Source organism: Zootoca vivipara, chromosome 9 (assembly GCF_965207765.1).
Source record: "Zootoca vivipara chromosome 9, rZooViv2.hap1.1, whole genome shotgun sequence".
NCBI classification, from domain to species: domain Eukaryota; kingdom Metazoa; phylum Chordata; class Lepidosauria; order Squamata; family Lacertidae; genus Zootoca; species Zootoca vivipara.
Genome location: NC_142592.1, coordinates 66,532,677 through 66,546,473, shown reverse-complemented (window position 1 = coordinate 66,546,473; position 13,797 = coordinate 66,532,677). Strand labels below are relative to the sequence as shown.

Here is a 13,797-nt window from a genome sequence, read left to right as displayed (position 1 = left end):
AGGACGAGGGAGCTGGCGATTGTCCACAGACAGCTTTCCGAGTCATGTGGCCAGCAGGACTAAACCGCTTCTGGCGCATAGAGGACTGTGATGACTGTCAGAGCGCATGGAAACACTGTTTACCTTCCCGTCGCAGCAGTACGTATTTATCCACTTGCACTGTTCTGCTTTTGAACTGCTAGGTTGGCAGGAGCTGGGACAGAGCAACAAGAACTCACCCCGCTGCATGGATTCGAACTGCTGACCTTCTGATCAGCAAACCCAAGAGGCTCAGGTTCAGACCACAGTGCCACCAGCATCCCACTCAGAGAGGAGAAGGGAACCAAGGGGCCAGATTCTTTGAGTGGTGAGACCAAGGCTCTCGTCTATTCAGGGGTTGGTTGCAGGGGACGAGTTTTGATTTGGCCCAGAGACTGCCAATTTCTGGTGCCTGTATTCCTACTCTGCCAGCACACCCCCTAGCAGAGGAGGAAGAGGAGGCTGAAAGTACTGGATTCAACTCCTGTGTGAAATTTCTTGTCTCTGAGAAAGTGAAAACGGGTTTCCTGTAGACTGAACAGGTCATCAAACAGTCAACGTTCCCCTTCAATTTCAAAAATTGCCAGGTGAGAAAAGGTCCTCCCCGCCCTTAAATTTTCACCCGTCAATGTACCCCCGACAATGGTATTTTTAGCTGAAGAAAATGGAATTGCACCTCTTCATTAAGAGCAACCAAATAGCATCCACATTCAGGCAGTGAAAATCATTACCAAGGCCACGAACACCTTCATATTTAAAAGGTTAGAGCAAAGGGATTAAAAGTGCCCCCAGGAAATGTTCAAAAGGCGGATCTACATGAAATCTTTGCTGCAAAAGGGAAAACCACCTAGAAGAGAGAGGCAGTGGTGTGCAGAGGGCAGACAGGCAGGCAGGAGTATTAAATGCCCAACTTACTGCTAGGTGCTCTACTCTTTTGAACAGGCTGCTTAAAAGAATAATAATGTTTAGAAAGTTTGTGCAGCTCATTTATTTGTTTGATACACTTATATCCTGGAGCAGCTAGGGGATTGCAGTTGCCTCCACAAGCAGGTCACCCGAAGGAGCTCTGAGCTACAAAATCAGGATGTTCCTGGCTCAAAAAAACCCTTGGCCAGGACCACCCTCCCTCCACTGCATCTGCTGTTTTGGGATAATAAGGAGAGACCTGTGACTCCGCTGATTGCTGTTGTTGTTTAAGAAGCAAACAATTCAATAACAGCTGCAGGGAATGCCCCCCGCCTTGACCCAATACAATCAGGAGTGGGACACTGTTGGGATAGTAGTGAACGCTTCCTTTCTGTGAAAATGCCTGTGAAGCATGGACCACTTATAAGTGCCATCTCCAACTCCTCGAAAAATTCCATCAACGGTGTATCCATTTTTTTTTACACATCACTTGGGAAGACAGGTGGACTAATGCCAGTGTACTGGAAGAAGCAAAGATCACCCGTGTTGAAGCAAAGATTCTTCAACATCAACTTGGTTGGACTGGTCATGTTGTGCGGATGCCTGATTATTGTCTCCCAAAGCAACGACTCTATTCCGAACTTAAAAATGGAAAGCGTAATGCTGGTGGTCAACAAAAGAGGTTTAAAGACTCTCTCAAGGCAATTCTAAAAAAATGTAGTGTAAACACTGACAACTGGGAAACACTGGCCTGCAAGTGCTCCAATTGGAGAACAGCCTTTATTTACCAAAGGTGTCATGGACTTTGAAAACGTTCAAACTCAGGACGAAAGGGAGAAACGTGCTAAGAGGAAGGCACGCTTGGCAAACCCTCACTGTGATCACCTCCTGCCTGAAAAGCTATATCCCCACTGTGGAAGGACGTGTGGATCCAGAATTGGCCTCCACAGTCACTCACAGACTCACTGTTAAGACCGTGTTCATGGAAGACAATCCTACTTGGCTATGAGTGATCGCAGGAGGAGGAGGAGGAGGAGGAGGAGGAGGAGGAGGAGGAGGAGGAGAAGAAGAAGAAGAAGAAGAAGAAGAAGAAGAAGAAGAAGAAGAAGAAGAAGAAGAAGAAGAAGAAGAAGAAGAAGAAGAAGAGTGAACCCTTCCTTTCTGTGAAAATCCCTGTCCCCATTTCCCCATATTAGTTGCTTGATTTAAATTGGGAAAACAGTACAGGGTGGGCAGTCCCCAGTCTACTTCGAAGGATGCTGCTTTCAGTGCATTCTGTTATTGTTGGCGTCAGTCTGTCTCGAAAGACAAGGGAGTGCGCCTCTGGGAGTGAAGTCCAAACCACTGTGTTAGCAGCACCTAAGTGATCTCTATGGGGCACTCTATGGGGAGTGTGTCTGGAGATCCTGGACTGCCCAGATGACAATTGGCCTTGCTGATGTGGCCTTGCTGATGTGGCCTTGCTGATGTGGTTGGCCTTGCTGATGTGGTTCAAAGGAAAGCTTGGCTGCAGAAATTGTCGGAAGGAGGTATACAGGGCACCATCCAACCGTTTTAGGGGCTCCACTCCAGATTTCTAGGAGAAGGAAATGAGTGGACTGCTGCTGAACCCTGTAGTATTGGCAAAATTAATTCCCCGCCGATGGTAAGCCCAGCTCCTGGAATGTGGATGAATTTTGTCACCTCTCTGAAAATAAGCTAAACCAAGGACTGTGTTTTTTATGTGGGTGGGGGCAGGGAGGTATTTTTTGGTGCATGCATGTAATTTTCCTTCCCTCTGAAAAAATGGCCAACATTAACATTTCAGCATTTTTTGTCTCAGCCCTGGTGTGCACAAATGTACTGCTGCAAGAGGAGAAGTTTTGCCTCTTTATAAGCAGACACAATATTTCTGTTTCACGACAGTCGGGGTGGCAGAAGTGGTTGTGCAGGGTTTCCATTCAATATGACGAAAGGGGGGCAATCCCTTTGTGGAGTGCGCCTATTGGCGGATGCCTGTAATGTCACAAACCCACCTCCCCTTACCATCCCCTAGAGCAGCTTTAGTAACTCTTTTAAAAAAATGTTTGCAGGGCTTCTTTTTTCTCCCTCCCAAGATGGAAAGATGAACAGATAAATGTACATATGGCACTTTATTATTTTCTTTAAAAAGACTGACGCTGGGATATATGTCTAGCATGCAAACTGTGAAGCTGAGAGGAAACTGAGCTCACACCACGGGCAAAAAGCCTGCTGTGGCTTCTCTTTTTATAGTATGCCTGACTTCATTCTGCATCTTCAGCTTGCATGCTCAGGGGGAACACTCTCTACAGGAAGCATTTTGAGCTCTCTGGGTTGTCCTCAGCGGGCTGGAATAGAACCAACAAGCTGGTTATTTTAGCGTTTTGAGGTGGCTCTCTTGCCATTTTGACGGTGCACAGGCATGTTGTTTGCATGTCATTACTTGTTCAGAACGAGATAGGCTACCCAGTGAAAGTAATAAACGCAAATATTACTTCTGGCTACTTGTGCTTCTGACCTGTTTGAACCCTGTTCCATCCGAGGAGATGCTGCAAGGAGATGACGGCTATTTAACTGTGATTCTCAAAGCAGGAGGGTCTCATGCCTGAGACGAAGAGCCAGAGACTAATGGCCACTAGCCATGATGTCCCCCAACTGTCCGAGGCAGTTATGCCTCTGAATGCCGGTTGCTGAGAGCACCAATGCACTCATGTCCTGCTTGTGGGTTTCTCACAGGCATCTGGCTGGCCACCGAGAGAACAGGATGCTGGACTAGACGGGACTTTGAGCTGATCCAGCTGCCACCAGGCTATTCTGGTGTTCTTAGAAGGTTAGCGCTGGGAGCAGGCAGAGTTTGAGGAGGGCTGGCAGAGAGGAGAAGCTTGCAAGGCTGTCAGCAGCTCAAGATGTAGCTGCAAAGGCCATTTTTGCCCAGGAGATAGCTGGAGGTGCATGGCTTGTGAGAGTTGGCAGTCTGAGAAGCCTGAACTGAGGAATAAGACCTGGAGGGTTTCAGAAGGACCAGGACTTAGTTATGGGGAGAGTGGCCTGTCTAAGGCCTAGCTCAGAAAAGAAGAGGAGCGGGCCGGAGTGACTGAGCACAGTGTGCTGCCAGCTAAGAAGGAATCTTATGGCACCCAAGAGTACAGGCCTGTCCAATCCAGAGCAAGACCTTCTGTGCATTCTGAAAGCCGCTCTGAAGACAGAACTTCAGAAAGGGCTGCTTCCTCCTTGCACAAGACAGCGGCGCAGTCTCAGGGGAGAGGTAACATCAGTCACTGCCATCACCTGATTTCTCCTTGGCTTTGAAGCCGGAGGCACTCCAGAGCGAAGGGATTTCCTCACAAGTTGCAAAATAACACTTCTCAAGCCACACTGGCCACCACCAGCACTTCACTGTATTACAGACGACCCCTGTATGTGCATGCATAGATGTTTACCTGTAACTTTGCCATGCGAAGCATTTCTTCAGACTATGACCCCCATTGCAGTGAAAACTGCAATTTGCCACTTTCTGGACGATGGGCAGAATGTGTGTGTGTGGGGGGGGCTATTGTTTTGTTTTTTCTGCTTTAACTATTTATTTGCGCTTTTATCTCGTGTTTCTATCTTGTGAGCTGCCCTGAGATTTTTTGATGAAGGGCGGTATATAAAAGCAAGCAAACAAGCAAGGAAGCAAAGCTGGAGCAGCAATTAGACAGGCCAGCCAGTCACCTAATTCAGCTGGGCTGAACAGTGGAAGAACCAGCTCTGGCCAAGTTACGGGAGGCTCTGTAGGACAGCAAAGGTCCAACCCATAACTCTCTCTGCTAGTGTGTTATCAAGGTGCAGGGAGGAAGACACTGCTAGACTCCCCAACACTTTACACCAGGCATAGGCAAACTCCGGCCCTCCAGATGTTTGGGACTACAATTCCCATCATCCCTGACCACTGGTCCTGTTAGCTAGGGATGATGGGAATTGGAGCCCCAAACATCTGGAGGGCCGGAGTTTACCTATACCTGCTTTACACTCCTATGCTGGCTGTGCCCTTAAGCACCCTACCCCAACCGGGTGCCCTCCATATGTTTTGCACTACAACCCCCATCAGGCACAGCAGCACATGTTAGAACAAGGATAATGAAAACAACGATGGCGAGAGAACCTGCATTTTGCCCAAAATTCTCCTGCCGAGGAAGCTACTGAAGACACCACCGTCCTATTCCACAGACTGAATCTGGCAGATCTGTTTTCTTGCTTCCTCTAGAGAAGAGAAGGGAAGCCCAGACTTTGATCGCTCCACGCAAAAGGGAACCACAATGAGGAAAGGCACAGCAAAGCAGAGGGGGGTTCGGGCTTAATCCACAATGTTTGGGGGCTTTTGTTGTTGTCAATGTAGCGCAAGTGCTAATTAGAACTAATTAAAGCTATGCTGAGATCAGAGCTCAGCAGAAACTACAGGGAAGACGACAAACAAGACGGGGAAAAATCTAAAAGGGAAAGGAAATATTTTTGGGAGCCAAGTTCTTAATTGAAAAGTAAGCAAAGCATGTGTTCTTAAGCACCAACATAAAGCAGGACCCAAGGAGGCGCCATTAAAGCTGCCTTTAATCATTCTAAACCTTTGAAGCCCTAACTGGCTAGGAGCAGGAGACCTCAAGGATTGGGCCTCCTCTCTCCTGAGCCTGCCTGGGTATGAAGGGTCCCAGGAGAGGACCTCATGTAGGTTCCTCTACAGTCCAAGGTGAGGCAGGTGGAACCCAGGAAGGGGCTCCCTCTCTTGAAGACCTCACTTTTGGAACATGTTCCCCAGGACTGGTGCCAATGCTGTTCTCTTTTCAGCAGCAGGTGAAGACCTTCTTTTTCTGCCCAATATTTTAATATCTTTCAGTGTCAGTGGAGTGGGTTTGTTATGGCTTTTATACATTTAATATCAATATCAAATATATAAAAGAATATTTGATAATGAAGGGAAGGATTTGCCAATTGTGTTATTGAGCTAAGTCTGATCATATAGTCTGCATTGTATAATCCTGAGTGCATGGCTTAGCCACCCCCCCATTGCTCTCTTTGCCTCTCTGTGTGCCAAAGGGTAAGCCTGAGAAGGAGGCATTGCATAGAACTGATGCGTTAGCTGCCGAAGACACGGAACTTACCCAAGGGCACCGGGGCCAGCCAGAGATATGAATTCGACAGTAATTGACAATACGCATAGATGATGTGAAAGGGGGGGGGGGAGATGCGCAAATCACCATTGTCCCCTATAGCCCTGTTTATGTTACCCCTGCCTTTGCCTTTGCGGCTATGCTTTAGATCCTATGCTTTAGACCCTTTGCCTTTGCGTCTATGCACTCAAGGCTGCCTGAGTCAGCATGTGTCTGTGCACAAGGACTGGACAGAGTGCGTGCACACATTTATAGAGGAGGGGGAAAGGAGCCCAAAGAAGTGTATAAGAAGCTTTGCAATTTGTGTTTCTTTACTCCTGTCGTGAGCTTGACCACCAGGAGTCTCTTAAATTTAAGAATTAAATTCTTTCTCTGGATTCAACCCCCCCCCCCGGTGTCATTATTGGCTATCTCTGTCCTGCCTGGGCGCAACTTAAGGACCCTTAGTAGCTGATAAGGTTACAATAAGATTCTGTGAAAATGCAAAAATATTTTTTATAAAAAGAATTAAAAATATTATGGCTTTTATAGATGCCATCGAAAGGCTGCTTAAATAAATAAATAAATGGTGCATCAGTGTTTATTTATTAATTCGTGCATTTACTGTATTTCTCACCTAATAACCAAGGAACTAAAGGTGACATGCATGACTCTCTCCTTCACTGTTTTATCCTCACAACAACTTAGGGGATGTAGTCACTGGCCCAAGGTTATCCAGGAAGCTTCACAGCTGAGTGGGAGATCTGAACCCTAAACACGAAGCCACACTAGCTCTCAGTTTTAATGAAAACCAGTTTTAATGTTTGAGATGAAGAAATAAAACAAAGCATGCAATACGGAGAAACTGTAATATCTTTCAGCACTAGCTGGGTAGTTTCACCTGGCTTTCATGGATTTAATTTGGGAAGTGCCTTAGTGGCAGAGCACCTGCCTTGCCTCCAGGAGGTCTCAGAATCAACCCCCAGTGTCCCCAGAGAGGACTGGGAGAGATTCCTGCTTGTAACTCTGGAAAGCTGCAGCTGGTCAGCACAAGAGGAAATGTATTGATTGAAAATGTATTGCAACTTTTGGATAAATATTTGGATAAACAAATAAACAACAAATAGATAAATGTTTGGATTATCCAAATGTTTGGATAAACAAAAACAAACAAAAACGCACAAGGCAATACTTTGGCCACCTCATGAGAAGAGAAGACCCCCCTGGAAAAGACCCTGATGTTGGGAAAGATGGAGGGCACAAGGAGAAGGGGACGACAGAGGACGAGATGGCGGGACAGTGTTCTCGAAGCTACGAACATGAGTTTGACCAAACTGCGGGAGGCAGTGCAAGACAGGAGTGCCTGGCGTGCTCTGGTCCATGGGGTCATGAAGAGTCGGACACAGCTAAACAACAACAACAATACTGAGCTAGATGAACTATTGATCTGACTCAGTATAAATAAGGAAGATTCCTAAATGAGCCTGCACCTCACTCCAAACTGCTCATATTCCAAGTCCTGATTCACAGCCAAAGGATGGTAACAGACCAGACTTGCTCAAGTCTTTATTCTCATTTCAGTTTGGCACATGCAGGAAGTTACCAGGAGTGGGTGCATGTACGTGCTTGCCCGTTTACCTGTAATTTCCCATGGGAAGCATTTCTTCAGAATACAACCCCTTTGCAGTGACAGCTGTGATTTGCCACCTTTCGGACGATGGACAGAAACCACTATTCCACAGAATGAGATAAACTTCAAATTTCACCAATGTGGGGAATAGTTCAATACACACACATACACAATTAAACAGATAAAAATGTATCAGTAAAATCATAACTATTTTTGTTGTGGTTGGCATCCGTCTGTCTTGGGAGATAGTGGAGTGTGCCTCTGGGGGTCAAACAGTTGCATTAGCAGCACCAGAGTGACCTCGTTGGGGTGCAAGCCTGGGCAGTGTGTATGGAGGTCCTGGGCTGCTCAGACAACAAGACCACCCCCCTCGGCCTCACTGATGTGGTCCAAAGGAAAGCAGAGCAATATGTCTGGCACTGACTTGGTTACAGGAGTTGCCAGAAGGAATCATAGAATCATAGAGTTGGAAGAGACCACAAGGGCCATCCAGTCCAACCCCCTGCCAAGCAGGAAACACCATCAAAGCATTCTTGACATATGCCTGTCAAGCCTCTGCTTAAAGACCTCCAAAGAAGGAGACTCCACCACACTTCTTGGCAGCAAATTCCACTGTCGAACAGCTCTTGAAAGGACTGCTTTTAGAAGTGCACACTTAAGTAGCTTCATCAATTAATTGCAATGACTGTAAGGAACAGAACCTCATTTTGAACTGCCTTCCGCCCTACGGAAGGCGTACAAGGCGCCATCCGACCGCTCTGCATTTGTGCAGGGTTTCCTCCTTAGCCTTTTCTTCTTCTGAAGATATCCCACAAGGCAGCGGAGGTTTAGAATCAGGGTTTTCATTCTCCTAGGTGGGCTTCCTTCCCAGGCTGACGAGCCCCATTTGCCGCTCACTTCCCTCTACAGTACGTATGGTAAAACTGAAACTCCCAATAAAATAAAACCACCACAAAGAAGAAATAACCAGTAATACTTTGCAGTAGAATGGCATTGTTTATAGCAAGTAGCAGTTTGTTCTCTGATACCCAAAGTGCTTGATGCACATCATTTCACCAACCCTTTCAACAACTCTGAAAGGTATGTCAGTATTATCACCTTTATCCTGCAGGCAGCAGTGGGATGGGGCTGAAGCTATACAAAATCTTCTACTGTCACAAGGAAGCAGAGGAAGGGTGGAGAACTTCCAGACCAGGGGTGAGGAACCCCAACCTCACATGGCCCTCCAGGCCTCACTAACTGGTCTTTGGTCGCCTCTCCAGGCCACACCCCTTGTTGCCTCTGCTCCACACCCTCCCTGAGTGCTCCTGCCTACCTGGAATGTGCCTTGGGCAGTGCCCCTGCCGTGTGTGTGTGTAAACCTACACCTGGAATGTAGCCTAATGGTCAATGTTAAGAGTCCTATCTGTTGCTCCACCCACTTTTTGTCTCTGGCTCCACCCATGTGGATCCCGAAAGGTTGCCTATAGAGGAATGCGTCCCTCAGGTTGAAAAAAATGTCCTCTGCCGCAGTTATGGAATGTAGATTTAACATTTACAGCATGCTGTACGGATGTACCGATGGGATTTAACCCCTAGTAAATTAGCTGAAATGTATAAATCAAAATCAAATGTATGCTGGAAATGTAAAGAGAAAGAGGGCGCCTTTTATCATATGGGGTGGTCATGCAAGGTAATAAAAGTATTCTGGGAGATGATACATAATGAGTTGAAAAAAATGTTAAGGATAACCTTTTTATAGAAACCAGAAGCTTTTCTTTTAGAAATATCAGGTGCAGAGACACCGAAGGACCAGAAAAGACTGTTTAGGTATGCGACCACAGCGATTTTGCTAGCCCAGAGATGGAAGGAAGATACAGTCCCGACCAAGGAAGAGTGGCAGGTAACATTAATGGACTAGACCGAAATGGCAAAACTTACTAGAAGAATTAGAAACTAGGAAGAATAGATTTTTAATAAAGAATGGGGGGGAGGGGTATATAATGTATTTGAAAAATTCAAGTCATTAGTAAGATGGACATAAAACCTGTAGTTAAAAAAAACCTGAATTAAGGAATATTTAAGGACTTATCAAAAATTGGAGTTATAAAGGATATGCAGGGGGGAAATTATAAGGATCCACAAAAGAGGGTGAGGGAAGTCAAAGGGGATATGTGTATTTTGTTTTTATTCTATGTATGTAAAACTGAAAAATTCAAAAATAAAGTATTATATTATATTATATTTATTATATTAAGGTAAAGGTAAAGGGACCCCTGACCATTAGGTCCAGTCGTGACCGACTCTGGGGTTGCGCGCTCATCTCGCATTATTGGCTGAGGGAGCCGGCGTATAGCTTCCAGGTCATGTGGCCAGCATGACAAAGCTGCTTCTGGCAAACCAGAGCAGCACATGGAAACGTCGTTTACCTTCCCGCTGTAGCGATTCCTATTTATCTACTTGCATTTTGACGTGCTTTCAAACTGCTAGGTTGGCAGGAGCTGGGACCAAGCAACGGGAGCTCACCCCGTCACAGGGATTCGAACCGCCGACCTTCTGATCAGCAAGCCCTAGGCTCAGTGGTTTAACCACAGCGCCACCTGGGTCCCTTTTAATTTATTATATTATATTATATTCTACAGTATTATATTATATTAGGGATGCAGAGTTCCAACTTCAAGCACAGCCTTGTGGGAAATGCTTTCTATGGAGCCCACCACACAGGGGCTTTGTGATGGTATGATGCACCCTGCTATGAGCTCGCTGGGTTGAAGTGCAGCGCATATATGGGAAAGTAAGTAAATAAATTTCCAGCTCTTGCCGGAAAACACCAGTAGGTGGCAGCATTATATTACCAAATTGCTGCTGCAGGAACACAGACACATTACAAGTAGCCTGGGGAGGAAAACCCCTGCAGCTTGCTACAGAACAAAATTAAAAACAACAGAACCACACAATGACAGCATAAAAGGGACCTTGGCAACCGGGTGCAATTTGCTGCACAGCACCAGCTCAACAGAGCTGGATCCCAACTGGATGTGTGCCACTGAGTCGCCCGAAATCAAGCAGTGTGTTGCCAAATATTTCAGGGGGAGTTGAATCGAATCCAAAACATCTCAGCGTCTATAATGCTCAGGTTGCTGCTTATCAATCACAACATCCTATCCCGTAGAAGAGGTTCCATTTAAACAGTGGCATTTCAGGGACTACAGTTTGCTTCATTTAACAATTTTTACACATGCACACACACATGGCTTTAAACCAGAGCAGAACATTGGTCCATCTCACTGCTATATACTATTGCTCTGGAGTCCTGCAACCTGATGCAGGAATCTTTTGCCCAGTGTGGGGCCCAGCAACCTCATGCATGCAGGGCATGTGAGCTAGAGCTGTGCCATGGCTCTTGAGGTACATACACCATCCAGCCCCCAGCCCCTCGTCTTGTGAGGTTTTGTGAGATGAAGAGGTCTGAGAAACTCCATAGCCCACACACTCCTAGACAGTGCTTTGATGGTGTTGCATAAACACTGAATATGACGGTCATTGTCACAGAAGCACCCCACCACACACACATGGGGAACTCACCTTGGGGGACGAGTCCAGGTTAGAGATGCCGCTGGGCATGGGAGCATGCTTTAGTGCCAGTTTGAGAAAGCTCTTGGAAGGGGCAAGTTCAAGGTGAAGCCTGCAGTGGGTCTCCTCATCCTCCACTGCTACAACCCGTGAACAAAGCCTTGCTCTGAACTCCATTATTCCAGAAAGCCTGGTCAATAGCTGCAAGGTGCAGGGCTTTTTCAGTGGTGGTACCCTCATCACAGAACCCCTTCCTCATCAGCCATGCTTGGGCTTTTTAATACTTAGAATCACAGAATCATAGAGTTGGAAGAGACTACAAGGGCCATCCAGTCCAACCCCCTGCCAAACAGGAAACACAATCAAAGCATTCTTGACATCTGATTAAAGACCTCCAAAGAAGGAGACTCCACCACACTTCTTGGCAGCAAATTCCACTGCCGAACAGCTCTTACTGTCAGGAAGTTCTTCCTAATGTTTAGGTGGAATCTTCTTTCTTGTAGTTTGAATCCATTGCTCCGTGTCCGCTTCTCTGGAGCAGCAGAAAACAAGCTTTCACCCTCCTCTATATGACATCCTTTTATATATTTGAACATGGCTATCATATCACCCTTTAATCTTCTCTTCTCCAGGCTAAACATACCCAGCTCCCTAAGCCGTTCCTCATAAGGCATTGTTTCCAGGCCTTTGACCATTTTGGTTGCCCTCCTCTGGACACGTTCCAGCTTGTCAGTATCCTTCTTGAACTGTGGTGCCCAGAACTGGACACAGTACTCCAGGTGAGGTCTGACCAGAGCAGAATACAGTGGTACTATTACTTCCCTTGATCTAGACGCTATACTCCTATTGATGCAGCCCAGAATTGCATTGGCTTTTTTAGCTGCTGCATCACACTGTTGACTCATGTCAAGTTTGTGGTCTACTAGGACTCCTAGATCCTTTTCACATGTACTGCTCTCAAGCCAGGTGTCTCCCATCCTGTATTTGTGCCTTTCATTTTTTTTTGCCCAAGTGTAGTACTTTACATTTCTCTTTGTTAAAATTCATCTTGTTAGCTTTGGCCCAGTTGTCTAATCTATTAAGGTCATTTTGAAGTGTGATTCTGTCCTCTGGGGTATTAAAAAAACACTTGGATGGCTGAAAGCCATTTGCAGCTTCACCTGCTGTTTGAAGAACACAGTGGTTTTAATCTAATGGCAGCTATGTGATTCACATAAGCTGACTTGAGATATGTGCAAAAGGTGGACTGGAAACTGTACAGCTAGAGAAGATCAGAGCTCCAGTGCAAGAATGCGAAGAGCACTGGGCCAAAGAACAGTTTTGAGGGCGCTGTTCTGAGGCAGGGCCACTGCCCAGTTGTCCAAATGCATTTGGCACTCCATGCAAGTCCAAAGAAGCGGTAGATTTGTTAAAACAAGTCTCAAACAAACTGCCTTTGACCCATGTGAATCTCATTGGGGAGACTGTAAGTGGAAGCAGGGCCAGAGTTGCTCCTGCTTCTCAAATGGCTACAGAACATGGCGCCAGGGCAATCAGACTGGACTCCTGAGCAGTAAGCAGTGCTGGGCCTGAGAGGTGTTTGGATGGAAGAGGGGGAAGCTCCCAGGTGAGAGCTGGGTGGGTTCACTCTTCGTGTGTGGGGTAAGATTCAACATATAATTGTGATAAGAGGCCGGGCTTTCATTCTCTTTCTTGTCTTCTATTCTTTTCATTATTCTTTGTTTCCTTCCTTTTCTTATTCTTGCTCTTTCACATTTTTCTTCTCTAGATTAGTTTGGCTTTGATTGCGTCTTATGCCAAAAACTTTAAATTAAAATTTATTTTATTTTTTAAAAGGCACGGAATTCTGAAGGGTGGGGCTCCTCTGAGAAGGGGAAGGAGAATCGCCCAGCAAGAAGTGTGGCCTACCCTGCGCAAAGGGGGAATATGGAAGCACCAACAGTGCTTACTGTGGCCTTTGGGCAGAACCTCATTTGTGTGGCAGCGGAAGAGATGAGCCACAGCCCATCCGGTGGGGCTTACAGGGCTGATGATGAGAAAGCATGTGAATGTGGTGCCCTTGCTTTTTACTGATGCGCTGACATTTGTAAGGCCTGGCCAGGCCAGTAGGCAGTGTAGGCCTCCATGTCCCAAACACTGTCTGTTCATTGCCTTGGCTCTTTCTGCTGCCAACCTTCTCTTGCACTTGGGTCTCCGATATGGGTGCCAGTTGCTGTCAGCACATGTTCGAGTCCTGTGCCGCCTGCCAAAAACCTGTGCTAATTTAGTTAACATTTCAAGTTTTGTGTGTGTGTGTGTTTTAAATCATTTAAAAAGGAAATGATTGAATTTGAGAATTATATTCCGGAGAGAATTGGTAATGGAGCCCCCCCTCTCTGCCTCGGGGTTTTGTAATTTCCCCATGTCAATGTTATTATGAATAGGCTAACTCAATAATGAGATCATTCCCCATATGAGAATCCAAATAATTGAAGCTCACCAGCGGACTTTGTTCCCCCTAAATCTGCTCAAGTCATACTTCTTCACCCATCTAATTCGGTCTTGGGGAAGGAAAAAAAAGGGGACAAA

The 13,797-nt window shown here is 46.2% G+C and overlaps 1 protein-coding gene across 1 annotated transcript in view; it reads right to left on the bottom strand.

The window, feature by feature from the left end:
- EXOC4 (exocyst complex component 4) overlaps window positions 1-13,797 on the bottom strand; it is a 374,045-nt gene that overhangs the window by 19,146 nt on the left and 341,102 nt on the right. The gene's annotated exons all lie outside the window — the stretch shown is intronic.